This window comes from Lycium barbarum, chromosome 1, assembly GCF_019175385.1.
Source record: "Lycium barbarum isolate Lr01 chromosome 1, ASM1917538v2, whole genome shotgun sequence".
Classification (NCBI taxonomy): domain Eukaryota; kingdom Viridiplantae; phylum Streptophyta; class Magnoliopsida; order Solanales; family Solanaceae; genus Lycium; species Lycium barbarum.
In genome coordinates this window covers 71,258,896-71,274,655 of record NC_083337.1, presented here as the reverse complement: position 1 = coordinate 71,274,655, position 15,760 = coordinate 71,258,896, and positions in this window count along the sequence as shown.

Genomic DNA, 15,760 nt, shown 5'->3' with positions numbered 1-15,760 from the left:
TGTGATAAACATTATATATGAGTGAATGTAATAGTGTGCTATGACCATGGATATGGATGACTCGAAGTGAATTGAGGAATATGGATAATGTAGGTGAATAAAGACCATTGTTATGATGTTGTGAATGTTATTATTGATGTTTGGGAGTTGATATATGATATGGAGGAAGTCGTATAAATAAAGGAGATGCTGTCCAATTTTCTCTAGCTTTAGTCATGTATGCTAAGCTATCGATTTTCTAATGATAGTATAACTCTAATGAAGGTAGAAACGTGAGCATTAAAGGAGAACGTGCAAGTGATAGAATGGTTGAACGGAAAGGTATGTAAGGCTAACCCTTCTTTCATAAGGCATGGTTCCTTGGCCAAATATCTAATCTTCTATAAACCTATGATGTCCTCCAAATGATTCTATCTTTAAGAGCTACTAAGCTCATAATTCTCGAGATGTTACGATTGTACTAAATTCCTCCTATGATGAGTAATCCTCTAGAGATAGATGTAATGAACGACGATAGTAATGACGCTAAAGATGCTTATGGGCTTTTATGTATATGTGCCTATGTATGGTTATTATGAAACGCCGAGCTTAATGGCCCGGTAGAATATATATATATATATATATATATATATTGTGCGCGCACCACTGCAGTTGGGTACGGACAACCCTGAGCCTTGGTAGGGCCAGGTATGTGAAGCACCGAATCTTCATGGTCGGGTATGCTATGTAAGTGATATGTATATGAATATGAATATGTATATGAATACGAAAATGGATACGAAATGAAAATGAGTACGGAAACAGATACGGATGTATGTACACAATTACGCATTAGAAATGGAATGTCCCTATGAAAAACAAGTAAGTGTTTATGATGATGATACTACCATCTCCCATCCTATGCTATTTCTTATGTTGTCTATTATGCTTTCATAATGATGTTGATCATGCTTTACATACTCAGTACATTCTTCGTATTGACGTCCTTTTGTTTGTGGATGCTGCGTCATGCCCGCAGGTGGTCAGGGAGACAGGCTTGATCCATAGCTTTATTACTCAGGGACTACATAGCGGAGCTCCATTTCATTCGGAGCTACAGCTTTTGGTATTTATTCTTTTGTCTACATATTTATGGGCATAGCGGGGTCCTGTCCTGCCTACATGATGTGACATACTCTCCTTAGAGGCTCGTAGACATGTGTATATGGTTAGATGTGTTTGGCTTTGTTGACCTATATTTTGGATATCATTTTGTTAGCCTCGTCGACTTATGTACATCTATATGGGCATTGTTATTAATGATGATATATATATGTATTGTTACCCAATGAAATTAGTATGAATAATGGATGGAAAGTATGATTTAGCTGTGTGGCTCACCTAGATGTAAATGTAAAAGTATGATAAGAGGTGTCCGGGTGGGTTAGCACCGGGTGCCCGTCGCGGCCCTCCGATTGGGTCGTGACAATGGGACTTGCATGCTCACGCTTGCACTCGCACTCGCACCATCTCCTGAAGCATCCAATATCCAATGTGGACGGGCCACCCTATCATGAGAAAATAAACAATGCAGACTCACTCCTTTAACACATTTGTATTGTGCTGGAGCGGCAAAATCCTGAAGTGAAGCAATTTCAACCACACACGGGCCTCCCTTTGAAAGTTGCTCATCCGCAAGCTCTTGTGCTTCTTGTACTTATCATTATACTTGGCCTATTTGGCCTTAGAATCAGGCCCACAAAAAGTCTCTCGGATGACCTTATAGTCATGGCGTCGGATGAACTCCTTCAATGGCTCAATAGGGAGGTCCGGAACTCTAATTTGTGCACATAAAGTAGATGCCGATAAAGGCACCCACTCACGTCGAAGTTAAGTCAAGCGATAGAGATCATACCCCAGGTATGTGCCAGCTTAATCCAGGCCTAGAACTCAAGAATCATATTAATGTTCGTTGGCCCTGGTTTGTCAAATACCGATTTCCAGCCTGTGATGATGATTTGATGGCAAATCTCTTGGAAGTGTTTCTTCAATGGTACTGGGTCGACCGCCCGCTCATGGACGTATCCCTCCAAGAGATCAAAGTTGTCTTACCACTCCTGCGCTAAACCCGCGTCATTGAACATGGGGAGAGGCCTTGAAGAAGAGGCCCGTGGAATGGGGACTGTGGGCTGCTTACCCCTAGATGTAGATCCTTTTTTTGACTTTGGGGGGTTTCCCGCTCGCCCTCTTTTGGTGCCTTGGGAGGAGGATGTGGCAGCGGGTTTTCCCTTTCCTTTGTTGTTAACCATTGTACCTACAAAAAAGAAGCATTCCAAATCATAAGTAGCAATTCAATATCAAGAAGGGTCGTGAAATGACCCCACACGTATTTCAAACTGCATTCTCAAGTTTGGAGTACTTTGAGTTTCAAAACATTGGATACAATCATGGTTTTTTTTCCCATTATTTTAAGCTCATCTGGGGTTGAATCAAACCCACACTTACTTCAAACTAAGTTGCAAAAATTAAAAACAAAGAAGTTAACTAATCTACTCTATGAGAAAAAGAAAACAAAACAAAGCAAGAAAGAAAACAAAATACATCATGTTTAAGGACTTGGGGTATGGTGTGTTGTCAAATTTCCTTCAAAACTCTAGAATTTTTAGTTCCATTTGATGCCCAAGGATTCGTATAGTTGTTTAAAGTTACATTGCTACTCAAGACTTCACAATGTTACACAAAACTTGGTTCAAGCATTTTTTCTAACACCTCGTGGGCATAGAATCTTCCCTTTGATTTTAGCAACAATGGTGGGTTTTAAAACCCTCCCTTTTACAATGGGAGTCACTTTCTATCCCTAAGCATCATAAACAATCAAAATAATACCAATCCCCACCCCAATTTCGCCCAAACCCATAACCCTAGGTTTTTTAAATTTCCAACACATGAACAAGGGGGAAGATGGAAAGGATTTCATAAATAGAGGATGAGAATCACTTACCTTGTTGTGTTATAAGATGATTGATGCAAGTTCTTGGATGTTGATTGGAATTGAGAAGGGATTTGGGGTGAGGGAATTCGGTTTGTGAGAGTTAGATAGAGTTGAGAGTATTTGAGAGTGTTTTAAAATAATGAGGGTCGACCATTTTTAACACTTAAAAGTTTTTTTTTTTCAAACTGGGCCAATCCACATGATGGATGTGCGTCGCGCATCGATCACGCATAAACCTTCTCTCTGACACTCAGACAAAATGCGCGATATGTGCGCTTCGCGTGTCCATCGCTCAATTACCTGCTGTCTAAACTCTACGCTTAGTCGATTTTTTAGCATGCAGGTAGCGCACACCACAAAACTGGAACGAGTTTTCGTCACTTTTTTCACTAGTTTTGCGTTGCCGCTCCTTCCCTAGTCCTGCAACATGAACAAACGTGACATATAACATACAAAAATCGGGTTGCCTCCTAACAAATGCCTTAGTTTAGGTCGTAACACGACATCTTTTTGTATTTTTCTTATTTTTCTCAGTTTTTTTCTTTATACTAATTTTACAAACATGGGTTTCCTCCCGAGAAGCGCTTAATTTAACTTCGCGGCATGATGCAGGATATTTCAAGCCTCTTTCAATTCAACAGAGGTCCTCTCGCGTTCAACGACCTCTCTAAAATAATGCTTCACTCGCTGCCCATTCACTAGAAAAGTCTTGTCAGAATCTAGTGGCTTCAATTCAACCACTCCATGTGCTGTCACATGCACTATCTCAAATGGCCCAGACCACTTACTCTTCAACTTTCCACCAAACACCTTGAGCCTTGAGTTGTACAACAAAGATAACTACCCAGGCTCAAAATTGCGGTGTTGAATGTGCTTGTCATGTATTCTTTTGGTCCTCTCTTTGTAGAGTTTTGTGTTCTCATATGCGTGAAAATGAAACTCGTCAAGCTTGTGCAACTGCAACAACTGCTTCTCACCTGCTGCTTCCATATCCAAGTTCAGCTTCTTTATTGCCCAGAATGCTCTATGTTCAAGCTCGAAGAGAAGATAACATGCTTTACTGAAAACTAACCTATATGGAGAGGTTCCAATAGGAGTTTTGTACGTATTCCTGTAGGCCTGACCAATCTTTTCGATTTACGCTAACCATCTTCTCAAGAATTCACTTGATCTCCCGATTGGAAACCTCCACTTCATCACTGGTCTGAGGATGGTATGCAGTCGCCACCTTGTTTCACCACATACTTGTTACACCTCGGAAAATTTTTCGTTGGTACGAAAGTGAATGAACTAGTGATGAGTACGAGTGTATGACATTCCATGAGTAAAAAATGACGTTCGACGACCTTAGGCGAGATTTCAAAGGCATCCGATGCAAGACGAGAAAGTTGGCTAAGATAAGGCAAGGTATGAGATGAGCAAGGTAGGCAAATGGATGTGGATGATTAGAATGAAGAGTCAAGAAATGTGAAAAGTTACATGTTTGCAATCTGGCCAGTCGGTCGTAAAGTGAAATACGGACCGTAAAATGGTATACGGTCCGTAAACTGGTCTGTCGTATTTTGGCATTCGAGACTTCAAATTTCTGCCAGATGATTAATGGTTAAATACGACCTGGAATACGGACCGTAAAGTGATTTACGACCCGTAAACCATGGTCGTAAATCACCATGTTGCAGCCTGAGTTTCTGATTCTGCAATGGTTAAACACGACCACGAAGGACGGTCCGTAAACTGGAATACGGGCCGTAAACCAAGTTTACGACCACTGGGCACTTCAATTCAGATTTTTAAGTCATTAAATAAGCGGACCAAGACTTATGTCATTTCACTTCTACATCACACCCCTTCTCTCTAAAACATCTCTCTACATTTATTATACAAGTTTTCAAGGATTATTAGTCATCAACAACGTTAATCAAGTGAATCAAGTGTAAGAAAAACCCATTAAAGATCATCCAAGTCAAGAAATCCAAATGGAGGAAAACTAGGGTTTTTGCTCAAGTGGAGTATTATCAACTAAGGCTCGTTCCTACAACATCTAAGGTAAGATTCATGATATTTATACGTTGTTTAAGATATTGGAGAGTTGAAATACATGGATTGTAGAAAAATATGGTAAAATGGGTCATGAATGATGAATAGTGACCTTTTGAGAAATAGTTTGAATTGAATCATGTTTATTGTTGTGTTGTGATATGAATGTGTTATAAACGACGTTAAGATCATGAAATTGACATTGTATATGAATGGACGAGGTCGAGGGTTATGACCATGAATATGGGTGAACTAGGAGCAAATTGAGAAATCTAGATAATGTGGATGATTAATGGCTATTGTTATGATATTGTGAATGTATTGCCGACGTTTGGGAGTTGAATTACGATATGGGCAAATGTTGTACAAATAAAAGAGATGCTGCCCGATTTTCTCTAGCTTTAGCCATGTGTGCTAGTTATCGATTCTAATGATAGTATGACCTTAATGAAGGTAGAAATGTGAGCATCGGAGGAGTACGTGCAAGTGTAGAATAGTTCAACGAAAAGGCATGTAAGGCTCACCCTTCTTTCATAAGGCATGGTTCTTTGGCCAATCATTTATCCTTCTATGAGCTCATGATGTGCTCCATATGATTCTATTCTCAAAAGCTACTGAGCCTGCGATCCTTGATGTGTACTACGTTCCTCACACGACGAGTAAGCCTATAATGCAGACGTAACGATAATAATGATGATAATAGTAATGATGACGATAATAATGATGATAGAAACGATGATGATAATAATAATGATGCTAAAGGTGCCTATGGGCTATTATACTTATGTGTGCCTATGAAGGGCTATAATGAAACCCCGAGCTTATAACGCCGGGTAGAATATATGTATATGTATGTATATGATTACGTAACGCGCGCGCACATTTGCAGATGGTACGGATAACCCTGATGCCTTGGTAGGGCCAGGTAGATATAACCTTGAGCCTTGGTTGGCCAAGTATGTATGAAACACCGAACCTTCATGGTCGGGCATGCTATGTATATCTGTATATATGTGTATATGCTATGTATAAGACATCATTAAGAGTACGAATATGTTATGTATATGAGATGTAAATTATTATGAGGGTAATTAAGTACGGATATGGATGTATGTATGCGGATACGCAATAGAAACAGAATGTCTCTATGGAAAGCAAGTAAGTGCCATGATGATGATATTATTGTCTCCCCTCCTATGCTACTTCACATGTTGTTCATTATGCTTGTATATCGATGTTGATCATGCTTTACACACTCAGTACATTCTTCGTACTGACGTCCTTTTGTTTGTGGACTCTGCGTCATGCCCGCAGGTGCACAGGGAGACAGACTTGATCCATAGCTTCTTATTCAGAGATTACATAGCCGAGCTCCATTTCCTTCGGAGCCATAGCTTTTGGGTACTTATTCTTTTGTGTATATAATTATGGGCATAGCGGGGTCCTGTCCCGCTCATGTGATATGTTATACTCTTTTTAGAGGCTCGTAGTCACGTGTATATGGTTAGATATGTCTGGCCTTGTTGGCCCGTGTTTTCTATATTATTTTGTCGGCCACGTCAGCCCATGTACATTTGATGTGGCATAGATGCCTATGATGTTATATAGGAAATGTTGTCGCCCAAATGGGACTAGTATGATTGATGACTAGAATGCATGATTTGATTTATGGCTCACCTAGACGTTATGTGAATGTATGTTAAAGGGGTGCCCAGGTGGGGTAGCGTCGGGTGCTCGTCGCGGCCCTAGTCGGGTCGTGACAAAAGTGGAATCAAAGCAGTTCAGTCCTAGGGTGTGTCTACGAGCCGTGTCTAGTAGAGTCTTGGTTATGGGTGTGTTGCGCGCCACACTTATAAACAAGAAGCTGCGGACATTTTAGGAATGATTGACCTTCTTTCTTCATAAGAATCTTGCGATAGAGCTATGATATAAGAAATTCTTGTTTCTTAGTCGTGTGTTGTGTATTTCAGAGATGCCTAAAAAGAGAAAGGCTACAGCAGCCCAAAAGGGCAAGACGGTGGCAGAAAAGCGGGCTGAAAGAGCACCGCCACTGGTAGTAGAGGAAAGTGAGTCCCAGAGTGCGGCTCAATCTCAGTCTTCCCAGACAGTGCCTATTACTGAGGAGCGTGAGGGAGCCTCCGCCCCAGCTCCAGCACCTCCAGCTCCTCCACCAGATGCTTCGGGCCAAGATGTAAAAGCGGCCATTAATTTGCTGACTCAATTGGTTGTGGCCCAGACTCAGAGGCAAAGTTCAGGGCAAGGTGATAGGGCTGTTAGTGCAAGGGCCCGTGATTTCATTACTTTGAACCCTGCGGAATTCTTTGGATCAAAGCCGGAGGAGGACCCTCAGGATTTTATTGATGGTATGTTAAGGACGCTTCGATTGATACATGCTTCGGACACCGAGTCGGCAGAGCTAGCGTCATATAGATTGAGAGATGTCTCGATCCAATGGTATACGGTTTGGATGGCTTCACGGGGAGCCAATTCACCTCCCCCGGTATGGCAAGAGTTTGTTGATGCCTTTCTCCATCATTATATGCCTCCAGAAGTTTGGCGAGCTAGGGCCGATAAATTCTTGAACTTGAGGCAAGGTAGTATGAGTGACTTAGAGTATAGCCTCCGCTTCAATTCCTTGGCCAGGTATGCTTCGGCCATGATAGCGGATATGGGTGACCGGGTACACCGATTTGTGAAGGGCCTAGGGACACACTTGATGGATAGATGCTTGATTGCGTCCCTTCAGGACGGTATGGATATTGCACGCATTCAGGCCCATGCTCAGAACTTAGAAGAAAGCCTGCAGCAGCAGAGAAGTGAACGTGAGCAAGATAGGGGCCATATCAAGAGGGCCAGATCGTCGGGTTCGACGAGCGAGTATAGAGGTGGACACAGGCAGCAGTTCCCTAGACATTCAGGTTATTCTATGACCAGTGCACCTCCACGATTTTCAAGCCAGAGATTTGATAGATCTACTCATTCGGGGCCGAGTCAGTGTTTTTCAAGGTCTCAGTTTAGGGGTGATTCGGGTCAGGCGAGGCCACCCATACCACGATGTTCCCAGTGTGGGAAGTTGCATTGGCATCAATGCCGATCAGGTTCAGACGTTTTCTATTCATGTGGTCGACCAGGCCATATTATGCGTGATTGCCGCTCAGTTCATGGTAGAGGTGGGACCCAGCCATTAGGGTCGGTAGCCGGATCTTCAGCATCTGTACGCCCTACGGGGCCAGGCTGACATGCGCCAGTTGGCCATGGTAGAGGCAGAGGGAGAGCTCCAAGTTCTAGCGGTCCTCAGCACCGTATTTATGCTTTGGCTGGACGCCAAGATCTTGAGTCTTCTCCTGACGTGGTCACAGGTATATTATCGGTATTCTCTCATGATGTATATGCTTTGATTGATCCGGGCTCCACATTATCGTATGTTACTCCATATATTGCGGGTTGATTTATAGTCGAGCCGGAGTCGATCAACCCTTTTGAGGTGTCTACACCCGTGGGTGAATCGGTAATAGCTAGCCGAGTATATAGAGATTGTGTAGTTGTGATATGTGACCGCCGTACTATAGTTAACTTGCATGAAATAAAGATGGTGGATTTTGATGTCATTATGGGCATGGATTGGTTGGCTTCTTGCTATGCCAATGTAGATTGTAGAATGAAGATGGTTCGTTTCCAATTTCCGGGAGAACCAGTTCTAGAATGGAAAGGGAATACGGAGTCACCAAAAGGTAGGTTTATTTCCTATCTAAAGGCAAGGAAATGATAACGAAGGGGTGCATTTATCATTTAGTGCGAGTTCAAGATGTAGAAGCCGAGTCGCCGACTCTTCAGTCAGTTCCGGTAGTGAAAGAATTTTCGGATGTATTCCCGGAAGAGCACCCAGGCCTTCCTCCCGAGCGGGAGATTGATTTTGCTATTGATGTGTTGCCAGACACTAAGCCTATATCTATTCCTCCTTATAGAATGGCCCACGCAGAATTGAAAGAATTGAAGGAGCAATTGAAAGACTTGCTTGAAAAAGGCTTTATTAGGCCTAGTTCATCCCCGTGGGGAGCACCCGTATTGTTTGTCCGAAAGAAAGATGGCTCGTTGAGAATGTACATCGATTATCGGGAATTGAATAAGGTAACGATTAAGAACAAATATCCTCTTTCGAGGATCGATGATTTATTTGATCAATTGCAAGGTGCCAAATGATTTTCAAAGATCGATTTGAGGTCCGGGTATCACCAAGTGAGAGTTAGGGAGAAAGATATCTCTAAGACAGCCTTCAGAACAAGATATGGCCATTTTGAGTTCCGCGTAATGTCATTTGGGCTAACTAATGCGCCGGCAGTGTTTATGGATTTGATGAACAATGTGTTCAGGCCCTTTTTAGATCTGTTCGTGATTGTATTCATCGATGATATCTTGGTGTATTCTAGATCCGAGGCAGAATATGCGGATCATCTGCGTATTGTCCTTGGAGTTCTTCGAACTCGAGAGTTGTTTGCAAAATTTTCTAAATGCGAGTTTTGGTTGAACTCAGTAACATTTCTTGGGCATAATTTTGCAGCCGATGGCATTCGAGTGGATAGTCAAAAGATTGAGGCTGTGAAGACGTGGCCAAGGCCCACGACTCCTACAGAGGTTCGTAGCTTTCTGGGTTTGGCGGGTTATTACAGGAGGTTTGTTGAAGGTTTCTCTTCTATTTCAGCACCACTCACAAAGTTGACCCAGAAATCAGCAATGTTTCAATGGACAGATGCTTGTGAACGCAGTTTTCAAAAGTTGAAAGATAGACTGACCTCTGCCCCAGTCTTAACACTTCCAGAGGGATTGGAAGGGTATGTTGTATATTACGATGCTTCAGGCGTCGGGCTAGGCTGTGTATTGATGCAACATGGCAAGGTGATTGCCTATGCTTCAAGGCAATTACGGAAACATGAACGAAATTATCCGACCCATGATTTGGAATTGGCTGCAGTGGTCCATGCATTAAAGATATGGAGACATTATTTATATGGTTTCCATGTAGATATATATACGGATCATAAGAGTCTTCAATACATCTTCAAGCAGAAAGAGTTGAATTTGCGGCAACGACGGTGGTTGGAATTGCTAAAAGATTATGATGTTGATATCTTGTATCACCCCGGAAGGGCAAATGTTGTGGCTGATGCTCTTAGCCGCAGATCTATGGGAAGTTTATGTGAAGTGCAACAAGAAAAGAGAGAGATGACTCGTGAGCTCCAGCAGTTAGCTAGCCTAGGAGTCCGAGTGATGGACTCGGGTAGCAGGGGAACTATAATTCAGAATTCAGCAATCTCGTCGCTAGTGGTAGAAGTGAAAGAGCGACAATATGAGGATTCCATGCTAATGTATTACAGAGATACGCTCCCTCAGAAAGAGGGGTAACCATTTGATATTTCAGGAGACGGAGTTCTTCGATGTCGAGGCAGGCTATGTGTTCCCGATGTGGCAGGTCTACGCCACCAGATTTTGAGAGAAGCTCATTGTTCCGGTTATTCTGTTCACCCGGGAGCGACGAAGATGTATCATGACCTTAAGTCTATATATTGGTGGAACGGGATGAAAAAAGATGTAGCGAAATTTGTAGCTCAATATCCTAATTGCCAACAAGTGAAAATCGAGCAACAAAAGCCGGGCGGAATATTACAAGCTATAGAAATCCCAACTTTGAAGTGGGAAGTGATTAACATGGATTTCATTACAGGCTTACCCCGTTCTCGACGTAAGTATGATTCCATATGGGTGATTGTTGATAGACTCACGAAATCGGCTCATTTCTTACCAGTCAGAACGACTTATGTGGCAGAAGATTATGCAAAGCTTTATCTTAAAGAGATAGTGCGACTTCATGGGACTCCAGTATCTATTATCTCTGACAGAGGGACTCAGTTTATAGCTAATTTCTGGATGTTTTTTCAAAAGGGTTTAGGGACCCAAGTGAGCCTTAGCACGACATTTCATCCGCAGACGGATGGACAAGCTGAACGTACCATTCAGACTCTTGAAGATATGTTACGGGCATGTATGATAGATTTTGGAGGTAGTTGGGATGATCATTTGCCACTCATTGAATTTGCTTACAATAATAGTTATCATTCTAGCATCCAAATGACACCGTATGAGGCTTTATATGGGCGAAAGTGTAGGTCCCCAATTGGGTGGTTTGAAATAGGAGAGGCTCAGTTGATAGGGCCGGACTTGGTTCAGCAGGCCATAGAGAAAGTCAAGCTCATACAAGATCGGTTGTTAGCGGCTCAAAGTCGTCAAAAGTCCTATGTGGATAATCGTTGAAGAGACTTAGAGTTCCAAATTAAAGGTTGGGTATTCTTGAAAGTGTCGCCAATGAAGGGCGTTATGAGATTTGGCAAAAAGGGGAAGCTTAGTCCCCGGTATATTGGGCCGTATGAGATTGTGCGCAAAGTGGGCAAAATGGCCTATGAGTTAGATTTACCTCCTGAATTGGAGTCAGTCCATCCAGTGTTCCATGTCTCGATACTTCGGAAATGCATTGGAGATCCTACTGGGATCATCCCAGTAAATGATGTGCAAGTGACAGAGAAATTGACATATGAAGATATACCCATTGCCATACTAGACAGGCAAGTACGGAGGCTTAGAAACAAAGAGGTGGCCTCAGTTAAGGTTCTATGGAGAAGCAGTAAACGAGAGGAAATGACGTGGGAAGCGGAAGAAAGTATGCGATCTAGATACCCACAATTATTTCAGCCCTTGGAAGAGATCTAAGATGAGACGTCAAGATCATAAGGTATGTATGTTTTGTTTTTATGCTTTTGGGTCGTGTGTGGCCAAATTTTGTTGCTATTATGTTGTTTCCCTGTGAGGCTTTGTTATTATGGGATGCTGTGACAGGTTGGTAGTGCCATATTATAGGGGAAACTCTGGCGAATTTTCATAGAACTCCCGAAGACTTTAACATTCGAGGACGAATGTTCCTAAGAGGGGGGGGGGGGGGAGAATGTTACACCTCGGAAAATTTTCCGTTGGTACGAAAGTGAATGAACTTGTGATGAGTACGAGTGTGACGTTCCATGAGTGAGAAATGGCGTTCGACGACCTTAGGCGAGATTTCAAAGGCATCCGATGCAAGACGAGAAAGTTGGCTAAGATAAGGCAAGGTATGAGATGAGCAAGGTAGGCAAATGGATGTGGATGATTAGAATGAAGAGTCAAGAAATGTGAAAAGTTGTAGGTTTGCAATCTGGCCAGTCGGTCGTAAAGTGAAATACGGACCGTAAAATGGTATACGGTCCGTAAACTGGCCTGTCGTATTTTGGCATTCAAGACTTCAACTTTCTGCCAGATGATCAATGGTTAAATACGACCTGGAATATGGACCGTAAAGTGATTTACGGCCTGTAAACCATGGTCGTAAATCACCATGTTGCAGCCTAAGTTTCTGATTCTGCAATGGTTAAACACGACCACGAAGGACGGTCCGTAAACTGGAATACGGGCTGTAAACCAAGTTTACGACCACTGTGCACTTCAATTCAGATTTTTAAGTCATTAAATAAGGGGACCAAGACTTATTTCATTTCACTTCTACATCCCACCCCTTCTCTCTAAAACATCTCTCTACATTTATTATACAAGTTTTCAAGGATTATTAGTCATCAACAACGTTAATCAAGTGAATCAAGTGTAAGAAAAACCCATTAAAGATCATCCAAGTCAAGAAATCCAAATGGAGGAAAACTAGGGTTTTTGCTCAAGTGGAGTATTATCAACTAAGGCTCGTTCCTACAACATCTAAGGTAATATTAATGATATTTATACGTTGTTTAAGATGTTGGAGAGCTGAAATACATGGATTCTAGAAAAATATGGTAAAATGGGTCATGAATGATGAATAGTGACCTTTTGAGAAATAGTTTGAATTGAATCATGTTTATTGTTGTGTTGTGATATGAATGTGTTATAAACGACGTTAAGATCATGAAATCGACATTGTATATGAATGGACGAGGTCGAGGGTTATGACCATGAATATGGGTGAACTAGGAGCAAATTGAGAAATCTAGATAATGTGGATGATTAATGGCTATTGTTATGATATTGTGAATGTATTATCGACGCTTGGGAGTTGAATTACGATATGGGCAAATGTTGTACAAATAAAGGAGATGCTGCCCGATTTTCTCTAGCTTTAGCCATGTGTGCTAGTTATCGATTCTAATGATAGTATGACCTTAATGAAGGTAGAAACGTAAGCATCGGAGGAGTACGTGCAAGTGTAGAATAGTTCAACGAAAAGGCATGTAAGGCTAACCCTTCTTTCATAAGGTATGGTTCTTTGGCCAATCATTTATCCTTCTATGAGCTCATGATGTGCTCCATATGATTCTATTCTCAAAAGCTACTAAGCCTGCGATCTTTGATGTCTACTACGTTCCCTACACGACGAGTAAGCCTATAATGCAGACGTAACGATAATAATGATGATAATACTGATGATGATAGTAATGATGACGATAATAATGATGATAGAAATGATGATGATAATAATAATGATGCTAAAGGTGCCTATGGGCTATTATACTTATGTGTGCCTATGAAGGGCTATAATGAAACCCCGAGCTTATAACGCCGGGTAGAATATATGTATATGTATGTATATGATTATGTAACGCGTGCGCACATCTGCAGATGGTACGGATAACCCTAATGCCTTGGTAGGGCCAGGTAGATATAACCTTGAGCCTTGGTTGGCCAAGTATGTATGAAACACCGAACCTTCATGGTCGGGCATGCTACGTATATCTATATATATGTGTATATGCTATGTATATGACATCATTAAGAGTACGAATATGTTATGCATATGAGATGTAAATGATTATGAGGGTAATTAAGTACGGATATGGATGTATGTATGCGGATACACAATAGAAACGGAATGTCTCTATGGAAAGCAAGTAAGTGCCATGATGATGATATTATTGTCTCCCCTCCTATGCTACTTCACATGTTGTTCATTATGCTTCTATATCGACGTTGATCATGCTTTACATATTCAGTACATTCTTCGTACTGACGTCCTTTTGTGTGTGGACGCTGCGTCATGCCCGCAGGTGCACAGGGAGACAGACTTGATCCATAGCTGCTTATTCAGAGATTACATAGCAGAGCTCCATTTCCTTTGGAGCCATAGCTTTTGGGTACTTATTCTTTTGTGTATATAATTATGGGCATAGCGGGGTCCTGTCCCACTCATGTGATATGTTATACTCTTCTTAGAGGCTCGTAGTCACGTATATATGGTTAGATATGTCTGGCCTTGTTGGCCCGTGTTTTGTATATTATTTTGTCGGCCACGTCGGCCCATGTACATTTGATGTGGCATAGATGCCTATGATGTTATATAGGAAATGTTGTCGCCCAAATGGGACTAGTATGATTGATGACTAGAATGGATGATTTGATTTATGGCTCACCTAGACGTTATGTGAATGTATGTTAAAGGGGTGCCCAGGTGGGGTAGCGCCGGGTGCTCGTCGCGGCCCTAGTCGGGTCGTTACAATACTTAGCCAACAATTTGTCAAATAACTTGTTGCAAAGGTGCGTACCTTGATCACTGATGATGGCCCTTGGGGTGCCGAAACGTTTGAAGATGTTTTTTTTCAAGAATCTAGCCACCATATTCACATCATTGGTTGGGAGTAGAATTGCTTCCACCCACTTCAACGCATAATCAACTGCAACAAGAATGTACTTGTTCCCTTTAGATGGAATGAAGGGCCCCATGAAGTCTATACCCCAACAATCAAACACCTCAATCTCCAATGTACTATTCAATGGCATTTCATGACGCTTCGAGATGTTCCTTGTTGTTTGACAATTATGACACTCTCTCACAAAAGCATGAGCCTTTTTAAACAACGTCAGCCAATAGAAACCCGACTGAAGTACCTTAGCGGCTGTTCTGTCACCACTGTGATGGCCACCATAAGGCAACAAATGAAAACTCTTAAGAATTTTGGACACGTCATCTGCTGGGACACATCTTCTCACCAACTGATTTGGATAAACTTTTTTACAGATACGGCTCATCCCAAATATAAAATCTGCTATTGTGCAAGAGCCGCTTTTTTCTCTCATGATTAGCATTGGGAAGATATACTTCACTGACCAGAAAATTTGCCATGTCAGTGTACCATGGTAGTTCGGCTGACTGAAGAGCAAAAAGTTTCTCATCTGGGAAAGTCTCCTTAATCACCAGATCTTCATCAACGTGCTCTTGATCCTCAAGTCTGGATAAGTGATTTGCAACTTGGTTCTCTGTGCCCTTTCGATCAAGAATTTCAATATCTGTCACGACCCAGCCCCGTGGGCCGCGACTGGTGCCCTTCTGGGACACCCCAAACGAACTCACACCCAAACCATCGTAATCAGCCTCGTCCAAACTCAACGTACGTTATTCGAACTCAACATCGTAATCAGATATCTACCGAACACTTATCCTAAGCAGTCGCCCGTACAGATCAGACAAATCACAAATCAGAAAGGAGGCGGAATATACATCGCCAAATTTCACACACACACATCAGAAGGGTGGCGGAATGCACATCGCCCCCAAGTACATACACATACATACAAACTCAGAGGCCGACTTGGCCATAGCAGCGTACGGGCCGCTTAAGAATGCAAAACAGACTCACATGCAAACACACCGGACCCACGACCCACAAATCTGACTACAGGCCTCTAAACAAAACA